The 20,915-nt window shown below is 41.2% G+C and overlaps 1 long non-coding RNA gene across 1 annotated transcript; it reads right to left on the bottom strand.

Moving 5' to 3' along the window:
- Window positions 1-10,648: 10,648 nt before the first annotated feature.
- LOC116661420 lies at window positions 10,649-18,553 on the bottom strand. The gene is made up of 3 exons (XR_004317286.1): window positions 17,362-18,553; window positions 15,272-15,341; window positions 10,649-10,917 (listed from the first exon to the last, which is right to left on the bottom strand). It is a non-coding gene; the product is annotated as an uncharacterized LOC116661420 (long non-coding RNA).
- Between the last annotated feature and the right edge of the window lie 2,362 nt (window positions 18,554-20,915).

Genomic DNA, 20,915 nt, shown 5'->3' with positions numbered 1-20,915 from the left:
GGTTGAGGTACTGCAGGCCAGGTTGAGGGCTTCTGACCAAAGGCCAGACACTTAAGGCTAGAAGGAGCACCAAAGCTGTCTCTTCTTCCAAATTCTATGTGGCATCTGAAGATGCTCTAAGACAAGGTTCCATATCTACAGCCCTGGGCCAAATCTACGCTCTGCTGCCTCTTTTAATTTAGGACGGTCTATAAGCCAAGAATGGTTTTTACATTTTTAAATAAAGAATATTTTACATATAAAAACTACATGAAATTCAAGTGTTCCAGTGTCCATAAATAAACTTTGATTGGAACACTGTCCCCCCTGGTCATTTACATACTGTCTGTGGCTGAGTTTCATGCCGCAACAGCAGAGTTGAGTAGTTGCAACAGAAACCTTACAGGCCACGAAGTCTAAGGTATTTACTCTCTGGTCCTTTAAAGAAAAATTGCCCATCTCTCTCTAATATCACAGAGGGAAAGAGGGAAGAACAGGGAGCATTTTGGGTGCTTCTGCCAGCATTAGGAGGAAAGAAGCTTCTTTTCCCCATTAAAGATACACCTTTGCCAAGGAGGAGAACTCGGAGGTCAAGTTGCTCTTGGATGCTGAGGCCCAAGATCAGCTACTCTGTCACAGGATTCTGAACCCTCTGATCATTTCCAAGGCTGTGCAGCCATTAAAGTAAATGATCTGTGCGTTTTCAGCTCCTGCACTCAAGTTGCTTGGGCCCCCCTATTATCTTATGGCAAATAACAGACTGTAATCACACAAACATGTAATCACATCAGCTAAACACTGAGGAGAGAAAAAGAGGCAAATGGGCTCCCAGTTTGGAGCACTGAGCTGTATAATCTGACAGACATTCCATACACACCCTGGGGCAGAACTCTGGACTTGCTTGTTGATAAAAGGATTTTCCCAAGATGAAAATTACTTGGATGGAAGGTTTTAATTCTGTCTCGTTCTTACATATTCAGATTGAGGGTCAAGCAATTCTGAACCTTGGGGTAGCTGGCATTTACCCATTGACTGTCCCACAGAGCTTTGCACCCAAGCATTTAGTGCTTCCTGGAGCCCAGAGAATGTTGCCCCACTTGGGAGAGAGAGAGGGAAGACAATGTGGGATTGTTTGCCAACAAGTTTGATTCATCCCTTTGTTGAAATGAATTTAAAAAGCTGCTGCCTCTGTGTGCTGTGAAGTCAGCACAATTGGCATTGTTTACAGCACCATTTGTTGTGGCTGCTTTATATGCACAGATTTGGCGAGTGGAGAGATTTCGATATTAAAGTCATTCCTCTGAGTGCTTGCTGGTTCGTTCTCCAGTAGCACCAATCTTTTCCTGCCATGCTCCTGGACTTGACAGCCCAGCCTGGAATGATTTCAGGGTCGGGTAGCATACAGGGCAGCCAGTGCCTTGAGTCTAAGGATGAACAGGCATCTTGAGATGGAGGGAAAATGCCAAAGAAGCACTCTGACACAGAGGACACAGGCTGACAGAGTTCTAGCTTACGGCATGAATTTTTCCAACAAAAAGTGTTCTAAAAATCCAATCTGCACCTTGGAAATGCCTGAATTCCAAGTCCCAAATAAAAAAGTTTTGGAACTCTTTAGGAAGGAAGGAGGGGAGGGAAGGAATGAGTGATGGCTTTTGACATGTCAAATTGGCGAGGCTCAACTACAAGGACAGAAGGGAAAGGAGCAGCCATTTCGCAGCAAATGCACACCTTTTCCCAGTTATGCAATCAAACACTAATCTAAAGGGTGAGGGTACAGTTCAGAGGTAGAGTGCATGCTTGGTGCACACAAAGTCCTAGATTCAATTTTTAAAGAATCCATTAATCTAAGCTCTGCTATGAAGGGATTTTGTGGATCTAATTAAAGTCCTTAATAAACTTTAAATAAATTATCTTGGTAGGCTTGACTTAACCAGTGGATGCCCTTTAAAGGGGGCGTGGGTATTCCCTGAGCCGCACACCAATGGCATCTGGGTGTTCAAGTGTTCTCCCCTCACTGGAACTTCCATTCCTGCCTGCCTGTCACAGCTTCAGCCTGTGCCTTTGGGGTCCCCATCTGTTCTTGATCTTCCCTCCTAGATCAACCTGCCCATCGACTTCAGCTCCTACAATCATGTAGGCCGATTCCTTGTAATAGCTGTCTTCCCCTGGTTCTGCTTCTCTGGTCGAACCTGACTCACCCAGAGGATAGGCTAGTCTAGCCATGCAAATCAGGATAAGATCACAGGCTCACAAAAGTATAAAGTCCACCAGCACAGTTGTTCTCAATTTTTTTCCATCCCACCCCTAACCCCACCTAAGGGATGCATCACTTTTCTATATAAACTATGGCCATTTCTATATAATCACTCAGGCCATGATTTTCAATGAGGGAGTTAGTAGGGGACCACAGCAGAAAAGCTCTGAGAGTGTGTAGTCTACAAAGCCTCCAGGAGGTTCTTCCACCCTCCCCCCACACCTCAGCTGAGAATCTCAGCAGCCAAGGGCCTTTGGGAGGTGGGCAGGGGCACTTTGGTCTCATTTCTTTCATTGATAACATGTGTACCCGAAAGTATATCTAGGTGGTAGAATCCAGGCCTGGCAATGATGGAGGGGTAACCCCACCAGATCCAGATTCAACACAAGCTTTTCTCTGTTATCCCAACTTCCAGCACCTGAGCAGGAATGATTAGGCCTAACCAGGGCACTTTTTGTCAGTTTGCACACTCCTTATCTACTCAGTGAATCAAGTAAGAAAACTTTTTTTTCAGTATTTAGATGATCTGGGTCTCACCACTCCCACCTGGCCTTTGGGAAGAGTCAGAGGAGAGTACAGGTTTGCATGGTGGGGTAGGGGGTGTCTGGCCTTCAACACTAGCCCATCCAGGGACCCACAGGTTCCCTAGGGAAGGATGCAGAGGGCCCCTCAATGGTAGAAGAGGACAGAAGAAGGGGAGGGGTGGGCAAGAATAGAGAAGAGCGCTAGCCCGATTTCTTTCAGCCTCCCCATCGAATTTCCAGAATCTTCACCCAGGGAGGCCTGAGAATCCTGGTGGGAGTCCCTGAGGCTAGAAGTTCCTGTGTTTGGTTTTATATTTATGCAGGATACAGACAGATCAACAGGCCCTTGGAAACACAACTTAGGAAGTTTCTGCTTGTTGTTTACCCCAGAAATGACCGGGAAGAAGTTGACACACAAGTAGTTTGTTTTTAATGATTCACTGCTTTAAAATCTTATGTCTGAGAAGACATGGCACACACACAGTCCCTATGAAAATCAATTAAGCCTGTGGTTCTGCCTCAGAGCAAGCACAGGACCTCAGCTGAAGGAGTCACCACTGAGAAGTGTCTCTCTTCCTCTTTCAGTATCCTTGCCTGGGTGACTTTGATGGGTTGGACTTGCTGCCTAACACATTAGTGTTGCAGAAACAACATTTTCATGTTTTCTTTATGAAAATGCTTTCTTTTCTAGAATCTTTATCTTCAGCAAGAATTATTTCTTTCAGAATTAGACTATAGGATTGTATCAATTTGGGAACAAACCTTTGGCTAAGACTGAAGATTCTCACTTGGCTGAATCAAGTTTCTGGAAAGTGAAAAATTTTTTAGAAAGAAGGAAGAAAGAAAACATTTCAGACAAGGCATTCCTTTGTGTTTAGCTGATTCAAAATCAACTTTATATCATATGAAAGAAAAATGAAATCATGTGAATATCATTCCCGAAAGGAGAGAAAACATTTTACCAATTAAAAATATATGTGTAAACATGTATTACACACACACACACACACACACACACATCCCTGTTTCAGGCTCACCAAAGCCAAAGTACATTCACACAACTAGACTTTAGCGTCTTTCAAAACTAAATTACAGGCTCTATGTCTGTGATTAATACATTTTTGAACCAAAAATTAAGACACAATGTCTGACACACAACATTTGCAAAGGGAGAGAGGAGTTCCAGGAAATCCTAGACACACAGTTGCTGTAATGACACCACATGCAGAATAGCACCAATTTGTAAAGTTCCTCTGTTACAAGAATTATGTTCCATATATTACTTACATTCCTTCTCCCTCAAGGACCTAGATTACTGGCCATGCAACAGGGCTCAATATTCTTGGATGCTACTTTATGGTTTACAAAATATTTTTACCTTTCTTGTTTCATTTAATCATTAAAAGTACCTTGAGGTGAAATCAATGATTCAATTATGACCAGACTCATTTTATTGAAAGTACTAAAATTCCCACCTTGCTACTATAGAGAAAGGGGCTCAATGCCAAAGGTCATACAAATAAATAGTAAATGGCAGAGCTGAGACTCTTAAACACTCACTGATTAATAAAGTGATCAATTAAAGGAACTGCTCTTTATTACCTGTGTAATTAGCAAAGATAAGAATAGAACTATCAGAAAACTACTAGAGCTTATCAATTAATCCAGTAAAGTTGCAGAATATAAAATTAATATACAGAAATCATTTGCATTTCTAGACACTAACAACAAAATATCAGAAAAAGAAATTAAGGAAACAATCCCATTTACTAGTGCATCACAAAGAATAAAATACCTAGGAATAAACCTACCTAAGGAGGCAAAGGACTTGTACTCCAAAAACTATAAGACACTGATGAAAGAAATTGAAGACAACATAAACAGACAGAAAGATATACCATGTTCTGGACTGGAAGAATCAATGTTGTTAAAATGGCCACAGTACTCGAGGCAATATACAGAGTCAATGCAATCCCTATCAAATTACCAATGATATTTTTCACAGACCTGGAACAAAAAATTTTGATTTTGTAATGGAAACACAAAAGACCTCAAACAGCCAAAATAATCTTGAGAAAGAAGAATACAGCTGGAGGAATCATACTCCCTGACTTCACACTATACTCCAAAGCTACAGCAATCAATATAGTAGGGAACTGGCACAAAAACAGACATATAGGTAAATGAAACAGGACAGAAAGTCCAGAAATAAACCCATGCACTTATGGTCAATTAATCTATGACAAAGGAGGCAAGAATACATGATGGAGAAAAAACAGTCTTTTCAATAAGTGGTGCTAGGAAAACTGGACAGCTACACGTAAAAGAATGAAAATAAAACATTCCACAACACCATATACAAAAATTAACTCAAAATGGATTAAAGACCTAAATGTAAGACCAGATACTATAAAACTCCTAGAGGAAAACATAGGCAGAACACTCTTTGATGTAAATTGCAGCAATATTTTTTTGAACCAGATCCTAGAGTAGTGGAAATAAAAGCAAAAATAAACAAATGGGACCTAATTAAACTTATAAGCTTTTGCACAGCAAAGGAAACCATAAACAAAACAAAAGACAACCTACGGCATGGGAGAAAATAATCGCAAATGACATGACAGACAAGGGACTAATTTCCAAAATATACAAACAGTTCATACAGCTTAATATCAAAACAGACAAACAAACAAACCAATTTAAAAGTGGGCAGAAGACCTAAATAGACATTCTTCAGAGAAGACATGCAGATGGCCAACAGGCACATGAAAATATGCTCAATATCGTTAATTATTAGAGAAATGCAAATCAAAACTACAAAGAGGTATCACCTCACACCAGTCAGAATGGCCATGATTCAAAAGTCTTCAAATAATAAATGCTGGAGATAGTGTGGAGAAAAAGGAACCCTTCTACACTGTTGGTGAAAATGTAAAGTGATGTAGCCACTATGGAGGACAGTATAAAGGTTCCTAAAAAGCTAAAAACAGACTTACCACATGATCCAGCAATCCCACTACTGGGCATATATCCAAAGAAAACTATAATCCTAAAAGACACATGTACCCCAATGTTCATAGCAGCACTATTTACAATAGCCAAGACATGGAAACAAGCTAAATGTCTAATGTCCATCGACAGATGACTGGATAAGAAGATGTGGGATATATATATACATATATATATATATATATTATAGCATATGATATCACTTATATGTGGAATCTAAAAAAAATGATACAAATTTTATTTACAATCCAAAAGCAGACTCACGGACATAGAAAACGAACAATGGTTACCAAAGGGGAAAGGACAGAGGAGGGATAAATTAAGAGTTTGGGATTAAAAGATACACATTACTATACATAAAATAGATAAACAACAAGGACCTACTGTATAGCACAGGGAACTATATTCAATTTATTGTAATAACATATAATGGAAAAGAATCTGAAAAAATATATATGTATATATATGTATGTATATGTATAACTGGATCGCTTTGCTGTACACTGGAAAATAACATTGTATATCAATTACATTTCAATAAAAAATAACATTAAAAAAACCAGAACTGAATGCCTGGTTGATGTGGTCATGTTGCTGAAACAAGGCCTTCGCATCCCAGGAATGAAAAGTTGGTTCAGCATTTGAAAATCAATCCTATCAGCCAAGTAGGGAAAACCACATCATCATCTCAAGAGCTACAGAAACAGAAATATTCAACATCCATTCATAATAAAAACTCTTTGCAAACTAAGGATTGAAAGGAACTTCTTCATAGTGATAAAGGGTATCTATGGAAAACCTACAGCTAATAACACACTTAATGTTGAAAGAATGAACGCTTTTCCGTGAAGGTTGAGAACAGAGCAAGAATGTCCACTCTTACCAGTCCTTACTGTCTTCCTAGAGGTCCTAGGCAGTACACTAAGGCAACAAAAGAAATAAAAAGGCATTCAGATTGAAACAGAAGAAACTAAATTGCCTCTACACTCAGAAAATATGTATCTACGTAGAAAATCCTAAAGAATTTTTTTAAAAGTCTACTAGAATTAATCAATGAATTTAGCAAGATATCAGGATACAAGGCTAATTTTTTAAAATTATAATTTCTATATACAAAAAATGAACAATCATAAATTTAAATTTTAAGCAGATTTACAGGATCTAAATAAATGGAGATCTAAAATATGTTCAGAAATTGGAAGACTCAATACTGTTAAGAAGCCAATTCTCTCCAAGTTAATCTATAATTTCATTGCAAATCCAATGGAAATCCCACAAGGCTTTTTTGAAGAAAATGACAAGATGCTTCCAAAAGTATAAAGCAGGGAGGGTAAAGCTCAGTGGTAGAGTGTATGCTTAGTTAGCATGCACAACGTCCTGGGTTCAATCCCCAGTACCTCCATTAAAAAAAAAAAAAAAACTAATAAAATAAATAAATAGGCCTCATTACTTCCCCCGTCCAAAAAACCAAAACGTAGAACTATATAGAAAAGCAAAACACCCAAAATACTTTTGAAAAATAAAAAGGTGGATATTTAGAAAACCTCAAGTCCCTTCTTACATGTCTCCTTTACTCTCACACAACTACAACACTCATAACACTCCTGACAGCAGACCTGTGGGTTTTTGCTCACACCAAGCAATCCTTTGCAACACCAGCTGGGGGTCCTATAGTTCAACTCAATTCTGCCACTATCTACCTGGAGAAAGCACCAGATTCCACATGTTGAGGGCTCAGTCCCACAAGACTGCACCTCCCACCCTGTTCAGATGCTAATTACAAGTCCCAGGTTGTCCCCTGTACTTCTAAACAACTAGCTAAAAGTCAGAGCTCCACCAAACTATTCCTTAGGTTCAGTAATTTGCTTAAATAGCTAACAAAACTCAGAGAAATGCATTTACTAGTCTATTATAAAATATGATGAATGATATAGATGAACATCCAGATGGAAGATATACAAAGAGTGAGGTATGTGGGAAGGGGCAAAGAGCTCCCATCCCCTTTCTGGGTGTGTTACTTTCTCAGCACCTCCACGTACAACCAACCAACTTGGAAGCTCTCAGAGATTTCCATGGAGGCTTCTTCACATAGGCCTGATCAATCGTTAACTCCGTTTCCAGCCCCTTTCCACTCTCTGGAAAGTGGGAGTGGGACTGAAAATTTCAAGCTTCTAATCATGGCTTGGTCTTTCTGGTGACCAGCCCCTATCCAGAAGCCATCCAAAAGCTCACCCAGAGTCACTTCATTAGAACAAAAGACACTCTTATCACTCAGGAAATCATCAGGCTTCAGGAGCCATGTGTCAGGAACCAGAGTCAAAGACCAAATATTAGAATAAAAACTGTTTCTGGTGCTCTTATCACTTATGAAATTACAAGGGTTTTAGGAGCCCGATGCCAGTATCTGGCGACAGAGAGCAATATACATTTTTTTCCTATTATTTCACAGTAAAAACTGTCACATTAAAATTTCAAGACTTTCAAAATAAAGCCACAATGATCAAGATGGTATGGTACTGAGGAAAAGATAACACACACAAGGGAACAGAATAGAGTCCAGAAATATACCCATACATATATGGTCAATTGATTTTTGACATAGGTGCCAAGGTGCCATAGGTATAAGGAGAAAGGATTTTCAACAAATGATGATGGAAAATTTGGACATCCATATGCAAAAAACATGAACCTCATTCTACACCTCATACCACATCCAAAAATTGACTCTGAATAGATCACAGACCTCAGTGTAAAATCTCAAGCCTGAATTTTTAGAAGAAAAAGTCTTTGAGAAACTCAGACTTCAGAAAAAGCCTTTGAGACATTGAGTTAGACAAAGATATCTTTAGTAGGACAAATAAAGCAGGAACCACAAAAGAAAAAATTGATAAGCTGGAATTTATTAAAATTAAGTTTCTGAAGCATAAAAGACAGCTGTGAAAATGAAAAGCCACAAACTGTGAGAAAATATGCACAAGATGCATATTGGACAGTGGACTGGTATCCACAATACATAATGAACTCTTCCAACTTAATAATAAGAAAATAAACAACTTTAATTAAAACTTGGGAAAAAATTGGAAGAGACACTTCATCAAATAGATAAGGATGGCAAATAAGCACATAAAAAGACTTTCAAAACCATCAGTCATTAGGGAAATGTGCATTAAAATCTGACTGAGATACCACAACACACCTATTAAAATGTAAACAAACAAAAACTGTCATTACCAAGGGCTGGTGAGGATGTATACCACCGGGAGCACCAGTGGGCATAAAAAGTGATATATCCAATTTGGGAAACTCTTCAGCAATTTTGTAGAAAGTTAAACATGCATTTCCCATACAACTTAGCAATACCCATTCCTAGGTATCTATCCAAAGGAAATTAAGATATATGTTCACATTTTTAAAAACTATAAAATTATAGCTATCTTGAGTCATAATTGTCAAAAACCAGAAACAAACCAAGTGAATATCAACTGGGAGTTAGATAAATGTGGTATGTCTATATATTGGAATACTATTCAGCAGTAAAAAGGAACAAACTACTCATACAAGCAACAACAGGCATGAATCTCAAAAATAGTATTTTAAGTGACAGAAGTGAGAGATAAAAGGCTAAATACTGTATGATTCCATTTTTAAGACATTGTTGAAAAGAAAAAAAATCTATAGGAGTCAAATAAGATCAGTGGTTTCTAGGGAGTATGGTGGAGGGACAAGATTAATTATGAAGGGGCATAATGGAATTTTGGGGGTGGGTTATGGAAATATTCTATAACTTGACTTTGGTGGGGTTACATATCTATATGTGTTTTTCAAAACTTATAGAATTATACACCTAAAATGAGTGAATTTTATTGTATGTAAAAGATACCTCAGTTAACCTTACTTTTTTAAAAAGTGAGAAAAAAACAACATAAACAAATAAAAAGGAGGCAAAAATATAAAGCCATGTTAAGTGACAAGTCAGTTTAATAATTTTTGATGTCTATAAGACAGGAAGGTAAATATCTGGTTCTTTGTATAATTTTGATCATATTTATATAATAAGTTTTCATATATCTAGAAGAAAACCAATTATCCTTAACTGGGTTATCAATAAGAAAAATATTTATACAGATGCCAGTGAAGGCAATTTAGGATATAAACTATTCCCCATGTATAGTGGGCTGAATGGCGACCCCAAAAGATAGGTCTACATCCTAATCTTCAGAATCTATGAATGTTACCTGATATGGTAAAAGCATGAATACTACCTTATGCGGCATGGCAGAAGGCATGATTAAGTTAAGGATCTTGAGAGAAGGAACTCACCCTAGATTATCTGGGTCTGTCTAAGCACAATTACATGTACCTTTATAAGGAGGGAATTGTGAGATGCACAAAGGGGAAGGCCACGTGAAGATGGAGGTAGAAACTGGAGTGATGCGGCCACAAGTTCAAAACTGCTGGCCGCCACCAGAAGCTGGAAGAGGCAAAGAATGGGCTCTCTCTTAGAGTCCCCAGAAGGAGTACAGCCCTGTTACCTTGATTTCAGCTCCAAGAAACTGATCTTGTACTCCGGCCTCCAGAATTATAAGAAGACAAACTTCTGTCGCTTTAAGCCACCAAGTTTGCAGGTAATTTGTTATAGCAGCCATAGGTGACGAATATAACACATTCTATGATATGATAATATAAGGACATGGGTACTCATGCCGAATTTGGCCACAAGAAGCAGGCCCTGTGTGAATTTTTCTTGGACTGTACTGACCAAGGTAGCCTGTTGCTTGGATTGTTTCCCTACCCCTTCACCATCACACCTGCCCAGAGGGAGAGGCAGAACCACAGCAACTGCAGTAGAGGCTGCTACGTGCCCACCCAATAGCCATTCTCCCTTCTTCCTTAGGAAGAAACACCTACACAGTTAGACACTGCAGTGGGCCCAGCTGACAAACCACATTTCCAAACATCGCTTATAGATACAGGTGGCCAATGAAATTTAAGCAGAAATTACTGGGGAAAGTTGCAGGAAAAGGTCTTCAAAAGAAGTTGATTCAATTGGAATGCAAATGCCTTAACTCACCTCCTTTCCTTCTTCCTAATGTTCACAAGGCAGAAGTGATGACTGGAGCTCCAGCAGCCATCTCTCAAGAACAAGGTGACCTTGAACATAGAATTCATGCACTAAAGATAGAGCAGCAAAAAATACAGAGGGAGCCTGGGTTCCTAAGGACCATGGAGCTGCTGTACTAGTTCTGGACTGCTTGCTTCTGTTCTACACGAAAGGAAGTACAAAAGGGCCTTATTTTGTCAAAGCCACTGTTCTTCTGAGTCTATTATTAGAAGTTGAAAGCAATTCCTAACTGATTTAATGATCTAATTAACTTTATAAAACGATACCGAAAACTAGAAAGAAAGTTAAAAATGAAAAGTTGTAGATAGCTTAACTCCCCCCCCCCTTTTTAGCTTTCTTGAGAACAAATGTGTTGCTCTCATAGAAGGTTTCTATTATTTTAATCTGCTAATCTTTACTTTTTTTCTTTTCAGTTAGACTGAAAATGAATAGAAAGGTACAAGTTAGTTATAGGCCACATCACTCTATGTCCCCAAAACTGCCTGAAAAGAGTACCCAGCCCTGTTACTTGCTCTAAATCAGAAAAAAAAAGTACCGTAGTGGCCAAAGTACTATTCCCCCATGCTCTTATATTAGTATTCAATGTACTCAAAGAGCATCAAAACACTTCCTTACTAAACTGTGTAATTTTGCATTGTAGAGGCTGACTTACTTGGATTCTAAACACTTCAGACAATTTTCTCTTGATCATTAAAAACACAATTAAATCTACAAAACAGGTATACAGATGCAAAATCTGAAAAAAGAAAAAAGAACTCCCAGGTGAGGGGAATGAGCAGGGAGAATTGCTGAGTGAAGTGACTAAAAGCAGACTTATAAAACAATAGTTAGAAAAAGTGATAAAAATAAGAATAAAAGAGCCTCCTCAGGTTATAAAATATAAGAGGACCTGCAGCCAGTGGGACTGACTGCCCCCGGGCCTGAACCTTCTGAGCCTCATTTCTGTTTACAAGAGCCCCATTCACACCACCTCACAGGCTGTCCTGGGGGAGCAATTTGGGGAAGGCAAGAACTATAAACAGAAGGCACAGTAAACAAGATCACAAGCACTGCCAGGTACAGGACATAAAGCAGAACAGTTCGTCTACACTGGGCTCCTAATCTAATTTTACTCTCGTTTGAATTCCCTTCACCCTCATAATACTTCTTAAAAGGGAGGTTTAAACCAGTTCAGGGGACATCAAAACTAAAAAATTCTTGTTGCATGCACTTCCCATTTGAAAGGAAGTCACTGAACACACTAAGGTGAAGCCCCACAGAACCACCCCAAGGACACTTCCCAAACAATTGTAACCATAAATGTGTCTGTCTGGCTTACGCCACTGGGCAACAAAGTTAAGAGGAATGGGGAGTCACTTCGATTGCACTTTAATTTCAGCTCAGGAACATCATCTGAGGACAACTGAAAAATCATTCACACCAGGGAGAGCACTGACCTTGACTTGTAAGGTGGAAAGAATGGAGATTTAGGCGTCTAAAGACAGGCAGGGATCTGCCACGATTCTGTTAAAGGATCTTAGACTAGTTACTAACCTCCCTGCGCTTCAGTTTCCTCATCAGGAAAATCAGGTTGATAATACATTAATTCCAGGACCAGGTGAAGAACAATGGCCCATAGATGTTCTGGAAACAGTGATTCATTTTCCCCTTCTTCTGCACATTCTCCTAGCCCCAGACTGGCAGCCCAGAGGCCAAAGCTGGTCTATAGACATGTTCTTGCTGCAAATTGTGGGTTGTTGTTTTGTGGGGCTTTTTTATTTTTTAAGAAGCCACAATTAAATATTTCTCTAAAACTGCAGTTTCAGTTTATCTTGAAACACTGAGATGGTAAAACTGGCCTGCATTCCTCCATGGCCTCACCACTGCTGGAGGTGACTGTATGGACAGGGCATTTGCTATCCAGTTCATCAGCCTCCTAATCCAGCCATGTTCGTTCCCTTCAGTTAAATGCCTGACATTATAGACATCTGAGTTTGCCAAATCTGCTAGCAGTCAGTCACAAAGGATCCACTCAAACCACTGTCTTCTCTTCCCTCTGCCATGTCACACACTCCTTTGGTACACTAATCCAGTACTGAGGCTAAACATGCCATTCGGGCCAACTCTGCCCATGATGGAGCAAGAGATTAAGGTGAAGTTGCAAGTTTAGTTACCACTTTACATGGAATCAAGTTATGGGGGAGGACGGTCAAGGAGACACACATAGACACACACAGACACATACACAAGATGCACATACACACATCAGTTGAGCGACCCATGACTGATTGACTATCTAGTCAGTAAGGTTCACTGTTTCCCTTTTGTGAATTCAGTGAAAAGAGTTTGTGGGAACAAACAAAGTAAAAATCATGCACTTAATTCTGTAAGTGTTAATTAATGTTTAAATGTATTTCTTTATTCTAATGTGATTCAGCATACACCTACATATATAATCAAATGTTAAATTAATTTAATTATCAAATAAACAGATAATGAGAACAAACTGTTAGGAGACTATGGAGAAACAGGCACTCTCACACTGTAGATGGGAGTATGAAATAGCACAATCCCTACGAAAGGAAATTTGGAAACATCTAACACAATTCTAGATGAATTTACCATTTAGACCTGGGAATCGATCATGAAGATACACCTGCATGCATGAGAAATAACATGTGCATAAGTGTATCAGTTATCTACTACCTCATCACAAACACAGTTACCAGATGTCTTGGTTTGTCCAGGACTGTGGGGTTTACTGAAACTCAGAACTTTCAGTGCTGAAACTACAACAGTCCCAGGCAAACTCAGGCTCTTAGTCATCCTAATAATAAACTGCCCTAAAATTTAGAAAACATATTTATTTGGTAAGCTTGGCAGTGATTTTTTTTTAATCTGACACCAAAAGCAAAAATAAGCAAGAGGGACTATACCAAACTAAAAAGCTGCACAGCAAAGAAAATCATCAACAAAATGAAAAGACAACATATGAAACGGGAGAAAGTATTTGCAAATCATATATCTGAGAAAGGGTTAATATTCAAAATGTATAAAGAATTCACACAACTCAATAGCAAAAAAAAAAAAAAAAAACCCAAACAATCCAATTTTTTAAATGGGCAGAAGATCCAAACATTTTTCCAAAGAAGACATGCAGCTGGCCAACAGGTACACAAAAAGAGTGCTCAGTGTCACTAATGATCAGGGAAATACAAGTCAAAACCACAATGAGGTATCACCTCACATCTGTTAGAATGGCTATTATGGAAAAGACAACTAATGACAAGTGCTGGCGAGGATGTGGAAAAAAGGGAACTCTTGTGCACTCTTGATGGGAATATAAATTGCTGCAGCCACTCTGGAAAATAGTATGGAGAGTCCTCAAAAAATTAAAAATACAACTACCATATGACCAAGCAATTCCACTTTTGGGTATTTACCTGAAAAACAAGCAATACTAACTTGAAAAGATACATGTAACCCCATGTTCACTGCAGCATTATTTATAATAGCCAAGATACATGGAAACAACCCAAGTGTCTATCAGTGGATGAATGGATAAATAAAATGTGATACACACACACACACACACAATGGAACATCATTCAACCATAAAAAAGAATTAAATCTTGCTATCTGCAACAATATGGAGGGACCTCAAGGGCATTATGTTATTTCTAAGTGAAATAAGTCAGACAGAGAAAGACAAATACCAGTATGATCTCACTTACACATGGAATCTAAAAAATAAACAAAAAACAAGCTCATCAATACAGAGAACAGAGAGGTGGTTGCCAGAGGTGGAGGGGTTAGAGGGGGAGAAATTGGTGAAGGGGGTCAAAAGATACAAACTCCCAGTTATAAAAATGTAAGTCCTGGGGATGTACAGTACAGCACTGTGACTATAGGTAATAATATGGTATTGCATATTTGAAAGTTGCTAGGAGAATAGATCTTAAAAGTTCTCATTATAAGGAAAAACTCATAACTATGTGTGGTAATGGGGGGATATTAACTAGACTTATTGTGATCATCTGGCAACGTGTACAAATATCAAATCATTATGCTGTACATGTGAAACTAAGGTTATATGTCAATTATACCTCAAATTTTAAAAAGCTTAAAAAAAAAAACTTCCAGTACTAAAACCAGAACAGTCCCAGGCAAACCAGGACTGTTTGTCATCATAGTAACAAACTGCCCTAAAATTTAGCAGCTTAAAACAATATACACTTTTTATCTCCCAATTATCTTCTTATTACGCGAGTCAGGAATGCAGGCAAGGCTCAGCTGAACCTGGGCTTCACAGCCTCTGACAGCGCTGCGTTCAAAATGTCAAATAAGGCTAGGGTCTCGTCTGAAGGCCCAGCCACGGGAGGACCTGCCTCCAAGCTTGCTTACCTGGTTGCTGGCAGGATTCAGTTCCTTGGAGCTGTTGGAATGCAGGCTTCGGTTAATTGCTGGCTGTGGGCTGGAGATCAATCACCCTTAGTTCCTTGGCAGGTGGACCTCCCCAACATAGCAACTTGCTTTGTCAAAGCCAAACAAAAAAGAGCATTTTCTAGCAAGACAGAAGTCACATTTTTTGGTAACCTAGTCACAGAAGCAATAACCCTTCCGTATTCTTTGGTCAGAAATAAGTTACTCAAGGGGAGGTGCTTATACAATGCCAGGAGGTAGAAATCACCTGGGGCCAGTGTAGACGCTGTCTGACCCTGGCCTAGGCATATCAGACACATTTGTGTTCTATTTCAAATCCTCTCCACTCCCACCTCTTCCTCTCGCTACTGCGATAGCAAAGCCCCAAGCCTTGATTAGCTTTACACAGGTACAACCTGACAGTGCTTTGCTTCAAGCCTGTGATAATGTCTGATACAGGTCACAGTATTCCAAGGGGTATACATCCATAGATGGGCAGCACTATAGTGCGGCAGGGTTTTTGGCCTTTTTTACTGAGTATAGTCAGTTTACAATGTTGTGTCAATTTCTGGTCTATAGCAAATGCCAGAATTTCATTTATCACTTGTCCTCTGTACCACCTTTCTTCCCTAGCCAGAGAAACAGTAGTAAATGGCATTTATGATTTTTTTCACAGCCAAATAAGGTCGGAACAACTCTGTATTTCCCTTTCGCCAGTACACAGTTACTCTGGTAAGTATCCATAGGTCACTCTGGGGAAAGGCTGAGGTAATGTGTATTGTTTACACATGTGATGGACTTACAACACTCTTCTTCAAGGAGACCCAGCCTCCTCTTCAATCACTGGGCTCTGGGTCTATGAGCTAACTTACCTGGGAGCCCAGGTGGAGGGCCATGATTTTTCCACTACAACATCTGACATCAGCTTTTTCCCCTCATAGTGCCTACATTTTTTTGCTCCTTTTAAATAAAATTCAAGAATTAGTGTAGAATCAGTATGGTTGTTTTGACCCTACACTGCTAAGAAAAAAATCATAAATGCCATTTCCTACTGTTTCTCTGGTTAGAGAAGAAGTACAGAGGACAGATGATACATGAAATTCTGGCCCTGGTCGATGTCATAGTGAAACCAGTAGTTCTCTCTCCAGTAACTGAGCTTATAATTCGGATAGGTAAACTTAGAAGATGGAAACCCCTCTCATGGGTTCCCTGAATTTTGAAATTAGAGCCTTTGTAGTAAGAAAGTTGACACAGAAGGTGGGTGTGTTTTTTATATCTTTAACAGCTTTGGGTGACAGGTACATGCAAAATAAAATTAGATATCACCCACTTTCTTCCCGAGCATCATTTGAGGGGGACCAAAAGTCCTGAAGCCAGAGTGTGCCCTACAGGTGTGATGTGAGGAAAACCGGGCACTCTAAGTATGTCCTCCACCCACTAGTCTACTTCTGGAAAAGGTAATTACCCCTAAGGGAAATAACATATTAACAGGAAGTCAGTTATACCCTCTATACCACCCATCAGAGGAACTTCTTGGCCTCAACTAGACGCTCACACTCACAAGACAACCAGAGACCACAAGTGGTCTACTCAGAACAATGTAAGGCAGGACCACAGGTCACCAGAAGGGCAGCACCAGGGGTTTCCCTCAGTGAAGGTCAGTACGTCAGCCTGCCCAGACATGCAGCACTAACTTCTGCTCAGGTACAAGGGATAAGAGCCACACTGGGCAGATGTGGGAGTTAACCTGGCTTAAAATCCTCATTCCCAAAAGGAGCCAAGATCTCTTGTAGCAACTCCCTAGACATGGCTTTCACTCCCCACAAGGGACACTGCATTACAAAAGTCACCACACCCAGGGGAGCCTAAAGTATGGTGTCCTTAACAGGAATTTCTGGTTCTTTAGAGCTTCCTCCCAGCCCAGATATAATTGACCAGTCAGGGGTCATTTTATGATCAGCAATGTTGCTTGGAAATACAGTTTGCATTTTAACCTAAGAGGTTGCCAGAGTAACAGAGCTGGACAGTTAACCAAAGGTCAAGTTCTCATGCAGAAAGGAAAGGCTGTTTACCCTTTATCCACCGTCCTTGTTTGAAAAAGTCTTGTTTTACAGATTCTGCTCTTCTTGAGAAGGAGCTATGTAGCTGCAGATGTGTTCCAATGTCCTTGAGGGAGTTGCAAGGAAAGGCATGGGTGGAAGCAGAATTCCAGAACAAGCCTTACCTTCTCCCTTTGTTTTTCTCAAATAAGCCCTACTTGAAGTATGAGGCTAATGTGTTTCTTGGTTTGTCTGTATGTTTGTTTGTTTGTTTGTTTGCTTCAAATAGGAAGGCCACTGTGGCAAAAAACAGACAAATCTTAGGGCTTCATCTGATACTAGAGACTGAGGTGCGCAGGATAATTAAAGCAGAACGGAAATGGTGCCCAGGCTCCACCACACCCTTCAGATTAGCCGGCAGGACAGTCTTACCCAGGTTCCAGAAAGTCACCAATTAGCTACCTATTAGGCTCCCTCTGGGTGGTACTCAGGAGCAGCTCTCCTGAACGCCTGGAAGCTGCACTGCCTTCCAGGGGAGGCTACCGGCCTGTGACACAGGTCCAGGGCTAGGGGAGCCCCTACTAACAACTGTCCCTCTCTCAGGCCCCTGAGCCCTTAGGTGCCTTCAATTCTCTGCTCCCTTGCATAGGGCGCCCTGTTTTCCTCTCCCGGATTTTGTCATTTGGTTTCATTCCGTGTCCCCTGGGGTGAAGGTGGAGGGAGTTTAGGGTCCACGCAGATGAAGGGCCGAATGAAGATCAAGTGTCTCTTTCCACAGTGATCAAGTCACCTTCCCAGTCAGAGCAGGCGCCTCAGTAACAGCCTCCTGGTCTGTTCTGCTAAAAGGGTCTCTGACTCTCCTCCCTTGAGTTACATTGAGAGCAGGTCTTCCTCTGTCCTTTCAGCTTGACAGGCGCCATCCCCCAGGAGAGCAGAGGAGGTGAGGAACTTATTCCGCACATGAAGACTTCCAATTTTCCAGAAGCCTGCCTTGTTTATAGTTCAAGAAACTGAACGTCTGTGGGAAAAAGGTTTGCCCCGAAAGACCTCACCTCTTCCCTAGGATGTGCGGCGGGCGAACTCTCCAGGGAGACCTGGGTTTTCATCTTCGGGGCCCTGCTCTGTCCTCCTTACAGCCAAACTCTCCCCTTGCAGCTTGCCGACTGGCATCAGCCCAGTGGAGAAAACTCAGTTATTTTCTCCCTCAGCAAGTCCAATGTGCTTCTTTAATGATTCTAGTGGCGCTCTGGTCAACTGTCCAGAGAGCGAAGAACGGTCTTTGGCGGGTGGGGGTGGGGGTGGGGGGGTTGGCTTGGACAGACGAGCTGGCATCTGGGGTCCAAGGAGGGCTGTGCAGTGATTCCTTAATGAATTTGTTTAAGAGGGGAGATGAAATCTAGGGCAGAGTCTGAGAAGTCAGGGGGAGAAGTAGGGAAAGAGAGCAGATGTTGTAAAAGACACTCTTTCATGTTTCCTGTGCACCAGAAATCAGCAGATGTATGTTGGCAGGGCTACAGTCAGAGAACAGAGGGAGGCGGGAGTTGACACATCTGGAAATCATTTGGCAGAGGGCAGAGTTCAAAGGCTTTCTGCCTCAGCCGCCTGCAGACCTACCTTGCTGCATGGGACAGGGCTGAGTGAGGGGCCACCAATTATAGGGTCTCTCTGGCTTTTCTAACGTGGGGGCCCTACCTAAGCCAGAGACCTGGCCTCTGTGTAGTTCAGTCACATGGAAAAGTTGAAATGATGATAAAAAGAGAGAAAGGGACAGGGGAAGGAGGGAAGCACAGCAGAGAATACACCACAACTGAGAGAAGCCTGGCTGGAAATCAAGAAACAAAATGTACTTGGACCAAATCCAGTGCATGAGTTAACTTGAGAGCAAAGAACACCATTCAGTGGAGGGAAAAAAGAAAAAAAGCCTGCTCTGCTGCACAGTAACACCCAGGGATCATGCTCACACCACATTTACTTTTCTCAGAAATCTCTGCACACTTTGCCTTCACTGATTTCAGGAATGCGGAGCGCCCTCCTGATCCTGAGGGAATGACTCCCTTTGGGAGGATTTATGGGGTTCTGCAAAGAGAGAGAGCAGGGTCTCTGAGGAGCCGGTCATCACCCCACCAACCCACAGCCTCTGCTCCACTGTCCTCCCTCCCAGAAGAGGGCAAGGTCAGCTTGGGTGTTTAGCTTCCGTTCAAGGAGATACACATCTTCGGGGTGAACTTGTGTCCTGGCTTAAAGTTCCTGCCACACTCAATCGGTCAGACCCATTGGTTGCAGCTGCTGGTGGGCTGCACTCGGGGCTTCATGTGGTCTGGGTGGGAAGTGAGCTCTCAGGGAGTGGTAATGAGTTAAAGGCCCTGGGGCTCACCCATGTGAGTTAATGTGGCCCAAGACCTCAGAAGGACCAGAGTCCTCCTGGGGAGAGAACAGAGCACGGGAAAAGCTGAGTAACAAAAGACAACCAAAGAGAATAAATGCCAAGTGTGAGAGAAAACATGCTCAGATAATCTCCTCACAATCCCCATCCCCTAAACCTGTGTAACTTCCTGTCCCCTCTACCTTGACAGATATCTCTGCCATCCCCGCAGTTGCCCAAGCCAGAAATGTTCAATTCTCCCCCTCAGCTCGTATCCAATTTGGCCACAGGTTCCATCGATCCTACGCTTTTGCATCTTTTGAACGTGTTCACCCTCCTATCCCACCACCTTCAGCATCTCTAGCCTCAGTCACTGAAGCAGGCTCTTAATCTGTCTCCGTGCTGCCACTCTTCTCCTCTGAGTCCATTTTCTGAGTAATCTTTCTGAAAAATAAAATTTGAGCGTGTCACTCCCCTAAATGGTTCAATGGTTCCTGACAGGATTCAGGATAAAGCTCCGCCTCCTGAGCATGACACACACACTCTTCATGACCTCGCTTTTATCTGCTTTCCGAACCTCATCTTCAGTGCTGCACTGGTAAATGTTTAATAACCAGGCCTCCAGACACACCATGTGTCATCTCCTATGACACACTCCCCCTAAAACAATGAACTTCTTCCAACTTCCTGGCCATGCCCACTTTTCTCCCTCACCGTGGCCTCTGCACATCTTTCTCTGCCCGGAAGGACCTTCTTTCTGCCTCCCTCCCCAACCCAGCCCAGACCTAGCTCCTCCAGGAAGTCAGCCCATAGCAAGCACAGTGGCCACCAAAAGGCTGCACTGTAACTGTGCACCAGCAGGGCTGCTGCAGCCAGGCACCTTTGAGAACAGGCACTATTTTAATCTTTGTATCTACACTGCTTCACATGCTTCCTTGCACATAGCAGGTTTTCAGTAATCACTGAATTAAAGAATACAAACTGGTGCTAGCTCTTAATTTGCTACTTACACTTTACCCTCTTGTAAAAAGATTCAAGGTGATGAGTAAGTGCTGTAAGCCTTCCACAGACATGGAGCTCTGGGAAGTACAGAAGTCAGAGCAGCCAGAGGAGGCTTCTTGAAGTAGAGTTGCCAAAAATTAGCAAACTAAAATATAGGATGACCAGTAAAATTTGAATTTGAGATGAACAATGATTTTTTTATTATAAGTATGTTACATGCAAT

This window comes from Camelus ferus, chromosome 3 (assembly GCF_009834535.1).
Source record: "Camelus ferus isolate YT-003-E chromosome 3, BCGSAC_Cfer_1.0, whole genome shotgun sequence".
Taxonomy (NCBI): Eukaryota; Metazoa; Chordata; class Mammalia; order Artiodactyla; family Camelidae; genus Camelus; species Camelus ferus.
This window is presented reverse-complemented; position numbering and strand designations above follow the sequence as displayed.